The sequence below is a fragment of the Pantherophis guttatus genome, chromosome 1, assembly GCF_059756535.1.
Source record: "Pantherophis guttatus breed Tessera chromosome 1, ASM5975653v1, whole genome shotgun sequence".
NCBI classification, from domain to species: domain Eukaryota; kingdom Metazoa; phylum Chordata; class Lepidosauria; order Squamata; family Colubridae; genus Pantherophis; species Pantherophis guttatus.
The window spans coordinates 225,096,829-225,110,907 of record NC_142063.1 but is presented as its reverse complement, the minus strand read 5'-3'; the positions used below and the strand labels follow the sequence as shown (position 1 = coordinate 225,110,907).

At 39.9% G+C, this 14,079-nt stretch overlaps 1 pseudogene; it reads left to right on the top strand.

Annotated features, from left to right (window-relative positions):
- The first annotated feature begins 4,309 nt into the window (after positions 1–4,309).
- Positions 4,310–4,377, top strand: LOC117676949 (U6 spliceosomal RNA; annotated as a pseudogene).
- Positions 4,378–14,079: the final 9,702 nt, after the last annotated feature.

The window sequence follows — 14,079 nt, the reverse complement described above, 5'->3', positions numbered from 1 at the left end:
CCAATATACTAGAATCTGCTAAAGTCACCATTCTTTTTAGAACATTGCACAGGATTTGGAGCTATAGAGAGAAAAAACCCTATGAACTATTTAAAAAGGACTTCATTATTTTACAACAGGCGTGTATTGTCAGGGCCACCAGGGCCACCAGTAGCTTCCTGGGATCCTTTATTCTTTAACGTAAAAGAATAGTCTCCACTGAGTTGAACATGATTCCTGATGACTCCATGGTGCACTCTAGGGAACAATATGGAAGTCATTGGCCATTGCCTTCATCAACAATCATTTTTATTTTCCAGTCCAGCCTACAGGTCTGAGATTTCCTAGCCTTGGGAGTTCCTATGTTCTTCATCCAAATATTAACAATGGTCGATCATGACACTCACGATGTTCTCAAAATAATATTAGCTAATATTTAATAGCAATGGCAGTAGCATTTAGACCAGGGGTGAAATCTACTTACCTTCCCTACCGGTTTGGAAGTGCACGCGCCTCACACATGCATCATGTGTGCATGCAGACCCTCTGCGCATGCGCAAACCCTTCTGTGCATGCACAGAGGGTAAAAAAAGGTTAGGAAATGACAACCAGATGGGTGGGCAGAGCCTTGTGCCGCCGTCACTACCGGTTCTCCGAACCACCCACCACCATCACTACAGGTTCGACTGAACCGGTCCGAACCGGTAGCATTTCACTCCTGATTTAGATTTATATACCACTCCATAGTAGTTTACTCTGAGCAGTTTACAATGTCAGCCAGAGGTTGTATTCAGCAGGTTCTGACCAGTTCTGGAGAACCGGTAGCGGAAATTTTGAGTAGTTCGGAGAACCGGTAAATACCACCTCTGACTGGCCCCGCCCCCATCTATTTTCTGCCTCCCAAGTCCCAGCTGATTGGGAGGAAATGGGGATTTTGCAGTAACCTTCCCCTTCAGTGGAGAGGGAATGGAGATTTTATAATACCCTTTCCCTGCCACGCCCACCATGCCATGCTATGCCTACCAAGCCATGCCCACAGAACCAGTAGTAAAAAAAATTGAATCCCACCACTGATGTCAGCATATTACTCCCAACAATTTGGATCCTCTTACTAACCTAGGAAGGATGGAAGGCTGAGTCAACCTTGAGCCCTGTCAGGATTGAACTCCAGGCTGTGGGCAGAGTTAGCCTGCAATACTGCATTCTAACCACTGTACCACCAGGGCTTTTTAACAAGAAACAATGCTTCTGAAAATTGAAAATATCCACTTCTTGGGAGTGCTCACATTCAGTGTTTGATCACACATTCAGACAAGAAAGTTCCACTGATATGAAGTGATCATTGGGAATGGTATACCTGCAGCAGAGGTGAAGAACCAAAATTATAACAATTGGCAGTCCCACAAATCATGGCCAATGCTGAAGGATTCTGGGAATTGTGGTTGCCCAAAGCCCATGAACAAAATCCTGCTCTCCTCTTCTCTTCTTGTATATCCAGTCTCATTGCTAGCCCTCAGTGATAGTTGTTGTTATTGATGATGTTTTTGCTTCTCCCACCTATTGCTCAAAACTCTTCTTAGCATTCAGTTATTTCCCTGATGATGGTTATTTCCCATTCATTACTTTTATGCTTTGGAAATGTTTGTTTTGTTTTCACTGCTATTCTCTCAGCTCTGTTCATCATTTTAAAGGGTATCTCTCCACTGAATGCTATTTCTCTAATGACTGCTATTTTCTCTTTCATTGATATTTCCTTCCTGTGTTTTCACTATGTGGTTTCTCACTAAAATTATATTTATTTACTTATTATCCAATTTATATAGCCAACTCCTTGCTTGAAGGCATTGCATTTACAAGTAGTTTTAGGTTCAGGTTCACTCTGAGGTGTGTAGTTCTTAACTATTCTTTAGTTAAATGATCTCTCTTGCATGCTTGTTCCAACTGGATGGTGTCTATGCAGACTTACTTCAAAAATAGGAAGTTACAAAAAGACTTTCTTCCAACAAAGAAGAAGACTCTTAAAGACTATAGATGCAGATATAAAAAAAGTGAGTTTCATCAGTTTCCTTGAGAAGGAGGCATACAGTGTGACAGTCCTTTATATTAGCCTCCATATAGTGTGACATTCCTTTACATTACCAGCATCTAATGTGCTTGGTGGGGGTTACGTGGCGCTCCCATGTAACACCTATCCTGCGTGAGCTGCACTGGCTTCTGGTGGTCTTCCGGATGTGATTCAAGGTGTTGGTTAACATCTTTAAAGCGCTCCATGGCTTAGGACCTGGATACCTACGAGACCGCCTTCTGCTACCAATAACCTCCCACTGGCCAGTACGCTTCCACAGAGAGGGTCTCCTCCGGGTGCCGTCGGTCAGGCAATGTCGACTGGAGACCCCCAGGGGGAAAGCCTTCTCTGTGGAGGCATCTGCCCTCTGGAATGAATTGCCCCTGGAGATTCAGAGGATCCCGGACCTACGCACCTTCCGCTGTGCCCTCAAGACTCTTTTGTTCCAACAAGCCAGGCTGGCATGATTCCATCTCCTCAACTTTGAATCGTCATTTTTTAAGAATGGGTTTTTTAATTAGTTATGGGCCATATTGTTTAATATATATTTTAAATTGCTTTTAAATTTTCTATTTGTGTGTTCTTATTCTGGCTGTACACCGCCCTGAGTCCTTCGGGAGAAGGGCGGTATAAAAATTCAAATAAATAAATAAATAAATAAATGAATAAATAAATAAATAAATAAATAAATAAATAAATAAATAAATCTGTTCGGGTCTATGACCGTTCACTGCAGCCAACTCATCATGGCCAACTCGCCATGGTCAACTTGCTGTGGCCAACTTGCTGCGGGACAATTCATTACAGCCAACTCATCATAGGACAACTCGCTGCAGGACAAGAGTTACACTAATATCAAATAAATAGTGGAATAGAATCATTAAAGAAAGGATGCAAAAGGAGGGACAGAATGAAATGTAAATGGCAAAAATTAAAATATTTTTTAATTTATTTTAAATAATTAGAATTGTTAAATTGTCCCACAGCAAGCTGTCCTGTGGAGAGTTGACTGTGGAGAGTTGGCTGCAGCAAGTTGGCTATGATAAGTTGTCCCTTCCCATCTGTTTTGCCACCAGATTGATGTGACTGGGCACAATTCTTTTATTTTTATACATTTATATTTATTTATTGTTTTATTTATTTTATCGGTTCAATTTATATGCCGCCCTTCTCCGAAGATTCAGGGCGGCTTACAATACATTAAGCAATAGCCTTCATACTTTTGTATATACCTGCTTAGTAGGGCTTTCGCCCCCCCCTCCCCAAGCGGTGTTCTTTTTTATACAAAGTCAGCTTATTGCCCCCACAAACCGGGTCCTCATTTTACCTACCTTGAAAGGATGGAAGGCTGAGTCAACCTTGAGCCTGGTGAGAGTTGAACTTGCAGTAATTGCAGGCAGCTGGTGCTACTTAACAGCACTTTAGTCTGCTAGGCCACCAAGGCTCTATATACATAGAGCTATATACATAGCAGTAGTGTAATTACACCACTGAAGGGTCTCTAATAGGTTTTTAGCATTTGAAGAAAGTAGTGGTTGCTCAATAAATCGTAATCATGTTTTTACCAGTTAGGTATCTCTACTTTGATGGGAAGTATAACCTTAAATAATAAGCTTTTCGAAAGAACTTTATTGCTGCCTATACTTTTTTTTTTTTTTTTGGTTTATCAAAGTATTTTACTTTATAGTGAAAAACAATCTCATAGTCTTTAATCAATCCAAGTCTTAGCCAATCATAATCAGTCCAGAGATACAAAAGTTCTTCTTACCGGTTTGCAGTAAAAGGATCAAACAGGAACAATATAAATAGTTCTTAAAAACAGAATAAATAAACCATGATCACATTAGACCATGTAACAGATCAAGTAGAAATTACAAAACATCAGCAGATAATAAATAGTAGCAGGTCATACTGGTAACAGGTCACGATGGTAACAGGTCACGATGGTGGCATGTCCACACTGACTACATTCAAGCTCTCCTTAAATACAGTTACTACAGAGTTTATCCAATCAGGATACAATGACTCAGCATTACAATGACTCTTAAAGTCATAGAATACATATTCATCATATTGGCTTGTATATTGCCTGGCCAACCTGTTAGGCAAGCACCATATCCTAACACATTAAATTTGACATCCAGTGTCATATAGGGCATCAAGGAGGGATTGGAAAACCAATTCATTGATTCACTATTCTCTACAAAGTTTAACTCAAGGTTTTATTATTGTAGGTTATTGGTTGGTTCATTTTAGTTTTAGTTTTAGCTCGCTTCGGCAGCACATATACTAAAATTGGAACGATACAGAGAAGATTAGCATGGCCCCTGCGCCTATACTTTTTTATATAGGAGAATGACCTCTGACAATTTGCCTTGCTAAGATATCTATATTTTCTATCCTGGTCTTTCATCAAAGAAGGTGGCCTTTTATCAGATCATCTCATCTACATTGATCCCATTTGATTAAAAAAAAAATATGTAACTTCAAGATTTAGTCCCTGAGGTCACTTTCCCCTTTCTTTTTGCCACCCCACTTTGCAAATCATATATTCTTGATCATAAAAGACAGGGACTGTCTCGCTACTGTCGGATAAAGTGGTTAAATAAGTACATAAACAAGCAAAAACTGACCATTGCGTAAGCTTTTTGTTATTGCTATTATTAAATAGGTTGATAAAAATTTGAAATAAGTTTAAATTATTGTTTGAAGTAAAGTTGCAAATACAAGCTATAAAAATGGAATAATATAAAAATACAATGACAGGGACGATAGGCACATTAGTGCGCTTATGCATGCCCCCTCTACGGATCTCTTAAGTATGAGGTCCACAGAAGTCAATTTGTGACTGTGATAGATGTAACCAAGGAGGACTGGATAAAGCAAAAGACAGTTTTACTAATGTTCTTTGTAATTTTCCCAAAGCGTCAGTTATGTATCACCTGGGCTACTTCTAAACATTGAAGGAATAAGGAGTGCACCATTCATGGCTCTCACTGCTATCGCCAGAGACTTTCCTAGTCACACACAAGAAATAGCAGTGGTTGATCTGGGACATTCTGATAAGAGCTCATGTGCTCTCAATCCCTGAACTGTGGGTTTTTCCCAAGGGACAAAGCTAAACAGTAGTAACAATAGCTATAGAATTGTCATTCATTAAAAGAATGTGTTTACTCCCTACATTTTTGTAAGGCACAAGTAGAGAATTTTTATTTCTCCAAGTGCAGCTGTTACTTCAAGTGTTCAGAGCAGAAATAGTAGAAACAAGATTTAAGGAAGATTAAGGACCCTTGGGATTTTTTTGACTGTTCTTAAAGTTAAAAGCAATCATGGGTTTTCCTGTAGACAAGAAATACCATTCTTCTATTGCCCCAGCAATTTCACAACTATTTTTAATTCTGATGAGAAAATTAAAATGTACGTGAAAAAGCCAATGGCACCAGTTTGCCTTTCTCCTAAGTAACACATTGGGTAAAAAAAATATCACTGTGTTACTCTGAACAGCCCAGATTGTGTTTTATTCATAAAGAACAGTTTTATGAATTTAAGTGAATGGTTTGGAAGTGTCCCATATGTACAACAGAAACCACAAAATGCAACTGGATTTGGAAACCTTAACCCTTTCTAGCGGCTAGTGGGGTTTGGCTTTCCTAGATTCATCTTCTGTGGAAGATGTGTGTCCTTGTGTTCTTTCCATCTGCCAAATTAAAATAGTGGGGGAAGAATTGTAAATGAAAAGAAGCAAGCAGAATACACGTGGGTTTATAGGTGTCTCTCCTCTATACGGTAGGCATGATATTCAAGGCAACTAAGATACATACACATTGAAAGGAATTATCTCTGTGTCCTAGCTGTGGGCATGACTCCAAACTGATGATGCACTTGACCCCTCCCTTGTGTTCAGCCTGGTCATCTCCTAGAGATTCTGTGCTTATCAATTATAACTGAATTTCTGCTTTCCAGAAATACCTCTAACTCTATGTAGCTGTTACCTACAGGGTAGGAATTAGGTATCGAAAGACAAGAAATGAAAATCAATGCAAAACACATTCCTTTGCTATATATGTATCTCTACATCCATGGAAAGTGACTATTTGCAAGACATAACATATTCTTACCCATGGGACTCTCCTTGAAATATTGGAATCCTGGGAAAGGAGGCTCCTCCAATTTTGGGGAATGCCTCTATAGACAGAGGAGGCTCCAACAAAAGAGAATATTTGTAGCTCAGGGTTGAACTGTGGAGTCCTTGATGCTCTCTGAGCTTGGTGGTTTTCTTGCAGATGTTTCATTACCCAACTAGGTAACCTCATTAGTGCTGGAAGAGAGTGGGGTTTGCCGTCATTTTATATACTAGTCACTTGCCTTGTCAGAGTTGGGAAGAGTTTACTTGGTGGTTCCTTGATTAAACTGTTGTTTACTGTTTGATTGTTTGTCTGAGTTAGTTTTTTCTTGATTGGGGTATTTTTTTATTGCTTGATTGTTGGTCTAGTATTAGGATGTTGTCTACTGTTGAAGCAGATACTTGTTTCAACAAAGAAAGAGTGATGAGAAGGAACATGGAGTCTCAATGCCAATTTCTTTTCTCCCTCGTGATTCTGAAGATCATAAAAGCTAGAATGCTTAAATTAGGTAGGTGTGTACGTTACTCATATATATCAACTAAGGAAGTCATAAAGGATTAGCTCCAATTATATTCACTATATCCTAAAATACCTGGATGTATGTACTTTAAATTCGTATTGAATTCAGTGCTTTTTTAAAAAATGTATTTAAGAAGGGACATGTGTTACTTTACAAGAAAGTCAACACAATTAGTAGAATACTGTAGAGAAATGTGTATTTTAAATAAATAATTTGGGCTGTAATCTCAGCTGATCTATATGGGCATACCAGAACCATTTCAAAGCAACTAACTTACCTCCAACAGTCATGCAATTTATTTGAAATGTTAATTATCTCCCTCTGAAAGAACACATAAAGTAATTGAGATTCTTGCTGGCATGCCAGCTAATATTTATTTGTCCTGGCCCTCGGCCAGCAGTTTTAACACTGGAGTATTAAAACTGGAAGAGAGAGAACAGGCGCATTATTTATTATTATCATTACTATTGATAAGAATACTTTAATTAATATGGTTGTATAACTGTATTTGGCCAAGAGCATTTTAATAAGTTTCTGATATTGGTCATCATGCATCATAGTCATGCAGCTTGCAAATAAGTGCTATTTCTGGAATTGCTTTTGAGAATGCCAAACTGTACAATGTTATGACAAACAGCAGGCATCTAATAACTTTCTACTTAAAAAAAAAATAGTATCTCAATATATTCTAAATGAATGCTTCTCCCTACCTCCTCCATAGTCCCTTGCATTGTGATGGCATTCTGTTAAGTGGGAAAGAATCCCAATGTCTTTTAGCTTAACTGGGAAATCATTCATCTACCCACATTTTTGCCACACTTTCCTTTTATACAGCTTATCTTGCTCCCCAATTAAAGGATTGTTTTGAAAGTATTAACTCATCAAGCTTGGAAAGTTAATCGAAACTGAAATGACAAAGAATAAGACGCCCCCTGAAAGACAGAGGAATTTATTATTTCATGAATTTAATGAAGTGGATTCCAGATGATTTTGTTGCAATGTAGAATAACATGAGTGAAAATGGGTTGATACTGGTTTCCATTGTGAAGGTTACTGGAAGCAGAGGTAGAGTGATGGCCACCATTAAGCTTCAAATGCTTTAGATTATTTCTACTAGAATTGCTACGTCTGTGCTACATAGGCTCCCTTCAGAAACAAAACCCACAAACAAAGTAACATAAAGTATTTTTTCCCTTCTCATCTTGTTTCAAACATGCACACACCCTGAGTCTTGAGTCTGCCTTGAGTCTTTAGGATGTAGTTCCTAAAACTTGCAAAGTTTCAAAGAGTGATTTGCTTAAATGGAGGTTGCAAAATCTTTTCGAATATGCTTTGCAAAGGAACATGAACCTATCACTTTTGGAAACAATGTGAAGCAACCATTATGTGTCACCTCACTCTCCTTTTCAGCCTTCTCCTGCAGATCCTGTGCTGTGGGAGAAACCTGAGAGTTTTCTTCATCAGGTTCTGCAGGAGAAGGCAGAGAAGAGCCTTCTTTGGCCATAGAAGATCTTGGCTAAGTGACTATGGAAAATGCTACCTGGTATCTGTCAGCATTGTCTGAAAGTGGTTAGCCTGTAGCCACTTCAGCAGATTCTGAAGGTGTGGTAGACCAGGGGGTTTCAGTGAACCCTGCAGATGGGTTTCAGCAGGTTCTGACCAGTTCTGGAGAACCGGTAGCAGAAATTTTGAGTAGTTCGGAGAACTGGTAGTAAAATTTCTGACTGGCCCTGCCCCCATCTATTCTCTGCCTCCCAAGTCCCAGCTGATCAGGAGGAAATGGGGATTTTATTTTATTTTTATTTTATTTATTTTATTCGCCCTATCTCACAATGGACTTAGGGCGGCTCACAACAATAAAACACAAGCCACAATAAAAATAAAGACTAAAATCTAAAAAATTTAAAATTAACCCATTAAAACCCTTAAAACCCCATCATCAGACCAGGTCAAGGGATTTGAAAAGCCAAGTTTTTAATTCCCGGTGGAAGGTGCGAAGGTATTTTGCAGTATTCTTCTCCCGAAGTAGGTGGGAATGGAGATTTTACAGTATCCTTCCCCTGCCACACCCAACAAGCCACGCCCACCAAGCCATGCCATACCCACCAAGCCACGCCCACAGAACCCATAGTAAAAAATTTTGAAACCCACCACTGCCCTGCAGGAACTCCTATAGCACACAGCTTCCTAGGCTACCCAGTCATGGAACAATTCAACCAACACTGAGGGATGTTGAGAGGAGTAAAATCAGTTTAAGTTACCTTGAATTGCTTTATCAGGGCAAATCATTTTATCTTTTGATTTCAAGTGAATCATGGCACATCCAGGGTACAAATCTTGCAGTCGAAGCAAATTCAAGTCACTTTATATAGGTTTAATAATTTCAAATGTGATTCAAAGGGAAAGGAAGGAAGCATATTTATTTTATCAATTTTAAAAATAAATAAATAAATGGCATTGGTTTGGCAGTGTGAACCTAGAGGCATCCACAGAAGATGCAAGGGGTGTGGGTGTCAAGTGATAAAACATGCATTGCAATACCATGAGACAAATTCCACCCCTTTTGATGCAAGTGTTCTGACCCGGCCTTCATAGAAGCAAGAAACAGACTCCCCACAAAGAAAAAACCCTCTTTATTTACAAATTAGGAGTTAACTGCATTCACCAACAGAAAGTCCAGGCAAGAGTCCTGCAAGAAGTTAACTGAAACAATAGTCCTTATCAGCTTGTTATGATAAAGGCAAGGCTTGAACTCCCAGCCTGGAGGCTGCAAATTAAGTCAGTTCAAACAGAGAAATAAACAAACTTCAGTTCTGGCAAGGCAGTCTTTGTCACACGAAACACACAAGGAGCAAATTTTCCAGAAATGCGAACAGTTGTCTGCAACAACCAAACCACTCCCCTTTCCTCCTTTTTATGCCCCAGCCAGGGAGGGGCCAGTCAGCATCCACATTTGTTTTGCTTCCCGAGCCGGCTCATTGTCCTCTGTTGTTCATCTCACCTATCTGTTCTGTGCATACACGCATCTGGAACAGGCCCCAACTGTTCCTCTTCCTCACTCATCTCTGACTCCAAAGGCAGCTGCCTCTCTGGCTGGGAAATGCCAGATGGCCCTGGCTCTATCTCTGTGTCCGACGATGAGCATCCATCAGAGCCTTCCCCAGGCTCCAGAACAGGCCCAAGTTCTTCCCCAACCTACTCATCATCTGAGTCTGCCGCCAGTTCTGCTGGCAGCTGGCAGGCCACAACAGCAAGTAGAAAAGGGCATTGTGATACTACAGTGCTCATTTTGGTGTCGTTGTGGCTCACTTTGCATATCTATAATAATCCCACTGAAAGGCTCAGTGCAATTCTTGTGTGCCTCTATCTTATGTTCACTAACAACCAATATTCTTAATTTCATGTAACTTTAAGATTTGCATCCATCTCTCATTTGTGTGTCCTTTTTTTTCCCTACTACAGGTAGACCTCAATTTATGACAATTTATATCTTCTACCCTGTTTCCCTGAAAATAAGACCTATCCAGAAATAAGACCTTATTTTTGATTTGTACGTGTATGCCTAATATAAGCCCTACCCCTAAAATATGCCCTACACAAGAGCCTGCGCAGCCAGCTGCATACCCATTTCATCTGATTGCTCACAGTGCCGTGACTCCCAAGGCAAGGCAAGGCAGGGGGGAGTGGAGCTGCCCTATGTGCCCTGCAGTGGCTTACCTCAGGGCCCCCACAACCAGGCCATCCACACCTCAACACTTGCCTTGTGACAGCAGCACCAGCAGCAATGTGCAGCAGAAGCTCACGTGACTGCCAGCCTACTTCTACTGCTTGCTTGTGGCTGCAATGGAGCAGGAGGCCGAACAGTGTGCTGGTTCTGTGACTGTGAGGAAAGGCAGATGTCAGAGTATGGATGGCCTGGCTGCAGGGGCCCTAAGGTAAACCAGTGTAGGGCATGTGGGGCAGCTCCACCCACTACTTCACAGGGGCCCTGCTGGATGGGGCTGCTGGAGCCGCCACCACCACAAGGCAAGGCAAGTGTCGGGGCGTGGGTGGCCTGGCTGTGGGGGTCCTGAGATAAGCCGGTGTGGGGCACGTGCTGCCTCACGGCTGCGGCAATATTGGCACACCACATGGCCTCCTGCCCTGCTGCAAACAAGCAAAAGTGGGCCTCCTGAACATGGGGAAAAACACCCCCCAAAATAAGCCCTAGTGCATATTTTGGGGCCCAAAAGAAAAGAAGACCAAGTCTTATTTTCAGGAAAACATGGGTAGCAGCATTACAACTTTACTTTTGAATCAAGGAATTTGCATGGAATTAGCTCCAGACCCTTCCTGCTCAACAACCTGTGCATCTTGGATTATGACGACAACCGAGACTGCTGGGATTGTCATCACTACGCAATGCAGTTAGACGACATTGCACTTTATGATTGTATTGCTTAGCAACAGCAATCCCAGTCCCAATAATCTTTTAGGTTAATGGGCTGCAATTCTCTAAGTATATATCCTTGGAATTCAGTAATGTTATTTCTGAGTAGATCTCAAACTGATAGAAATATATACTCCTCTCTATTTTTGATGCAATTACAAGGCAGGATTTAGTGGAAAAAATCTGCTGGGTAGATGTGTGCACAACTTGTAAAAGATGAGAGTTTTTCGTTTTATTCAATAGCTTAATGAGAACCATAGAAAACTTTAGATGGTATATTATTAGTGTAAAAGAAATGAATGCCAGTTTTGATGGTGGCAGCAGAGACAGAGAACAGAGCTATGGGTTTTCCATAGCCTGGAAAAAAATTGAAAAAATGTGTTCAGCTAGAATGAGAAACACAGCTATTAACATTTTATTATTTCTGTTTTTTAAATAGCATTTTTTCAATTGTAGAAAGTATTTATAAAGTGACAGTTTGGGCCTAATTTAACTCACCTTCTTGGTCCCCCCCCCAGCGTTGGAAGTCCTTTCTGAACAATTGCTCTATTTTAATCAAGACATGTACAATATTTTTGTGCAAATAGGGACCTTTAGATATTTTTGTGGGTAAAATCAGTAAAAGTCAATTCTATTGGCAAGGTTGAATTTCATTCCATCCCATTTTATTTATGATCAAAAAGCCCAATAGCATATTTAAAGCGTAATCTAAACTTGATAAAATAGATAAAACAGTTTCACAAGTAAAATATTTAACGAGAATTACATAATAGACTTAAAACCCAACTTATCAACTTGTTTCTAAAAGCCTTGTTTTTTATAATCGTAGTTAAAAATCTGGCTGTTTTAGATTTTCAACTGCAAATAAATTTTTTATATACTGAGAATAATCTCTTCCTAGTTTGGGATTTTTAAATTAGTCCAGGTAACTTCCTGATGGAGACACTTACAAAACTCATAATTCAATAATATACTGTTTCAAGATCAGTACCAATACAGGGACAAAATCTCTGAGTGATGGAAATTGGCAGGGTTCCCAATGCTGTCAGACATTTTCCTTTGGGGATTGGCGCATGTAGTTCCTTGTCACCATCATAGTTTGGAACAGCTGAGTGACCTGCAAGGAAGCCTTCCATTTCTAAAAGGTCAAACATTCTTAGCCTTCAGCTTTTGAAATGAAGCAGAGAAAACAGTTTCAAAGCTATTTACTTCCCAGTTCTCTGACAGCTTTTGTCCTGCCTTCCTGCAAGAGATATTTGCTTTCATAGTCACAATCCTTTAAGTAAATATGATGCTTGTGGCTACAGAAAACCATTTGATTGCTTTCTTTGAGTCAAAAAGCTTTTATCTTGTTTTTAAAATCATAAAGCCCACCAGGCATTGTGATTTTCAATGCTATTGAGTGCTGTCCCTTCCATATATTTTAAGTAACCAGATAAGAGTAGAGATGATGATAGTGCAACTCTGGAAATAGGCAAAGAGATCTCCCTACTCCACCCCCCACCCAATGCTCTACCTTGTTTATTTTACTGTATTTTCCGGCGTATAAGATGACTTTTTAACACATGAAAATCTTCTCAAAAGTCGGGGGTCGTCTTATACGCCGGGTGTCATTCTCCTGTAACCAGGCAGACCAGCCTGAAAGACTCTGACGAGCCTTAAATGGCTCTGGCGATCCAAGCTCTGACGATCCCAGCTTTGCCTGCTAATCAGGCAACTCAGCTGGGATCGCCAGAGCCCTGTAAAAGGAAGAAAGTTTTCCCCCTCCAGCTTGCTTACCTTAGCTGCTAATCGCAAGGCTTGCCTTGCTTCGCTTGCCTGAATCCATTCCATCAGCAAGCTACTCCCTGCCTGCAATCAAGCAGGCAGGGAGTTGTGGACTTCAACTCCCAGAATTCCTCAGCCAGCAAAACAAAGCTGGCTGAGGAATTCTGGGAGTTGAAGTCTACAAGTCTTAAAGTTGCCAAGGTTGGAGACCCCTGTTCTATTGGGTAAGTTTTTTCCCCTTTGGGAGCTTTAAAAAAATAGTTAATTGGGGTTTTTTTTAGTTGTTCTTTTTTAGACCTAGCCATTTAAAATTTAGGAAGTTTTAAATTTAGTTTTCATATAAAAATAAAAATAAAATAATATTTGTGCAGCTTTCTGAGATTTAGTGTGTTTCTGTAGTGTTTCATCTAACTACACAAACACACAAAATCTCACAAAGCTGTATGTGGAATTTTGTGTGTGTAAAGTGTGAAAGTTGGTTTTTTGGGCTTTTTGTGGCTGTGTGAGGTTCCTGCTTGTTGCAGGGGCCATTTTGGGTCTAGCACAGCTGCTTTTACATTGTGGGTGAGCCGGTTGATGTTTTTTAATTTTTATCTGGTGTGCGTTGGAAGAGGGGTAGTTTTATACGGTGAGTATAGCCCAAACCCTATATTTTAACAGGAAAAGTCGGGGGTCGTCTTATACGCCCAGTCGTCTTATACGCTGGAAAATACGGTACTCTATTACCAGCTCAAAAACATTATTCTTCAGTTTTCACGGTGGACTTGTAGTAATTTCCTAAACTACATAACCTAGAATAAGATTTTCAATATATTGCATTATAATATATAATCACATCACACTAACATAAAACACAGAGAGAAACACAAATATCAACTTGTTTAACATCGATGAGAAGCATATTTAGGATTATTTAAAGAAAAGAAAAAAGCTGAAAGCAGCACCAATCTGATCTTGGCTTATTTTGAAAAAAAAATTAAGTAAGGTTGACCTGCTGGATGATTTACTTAGATTATCCTTGTTAGTATTGTATTTGGAGAGGAGACCACCAGAAAATACTACAGTTATAGGCTACATTGGAAAGGTGAAAAACATCCCAGAAAAAAAAGTGAGGGCAAATCATTTTCTTATTATTTCCAAGAAAATGCATGGATCCATGAAACCACCAGAACTAAAACCACGTGATTTCAATGTA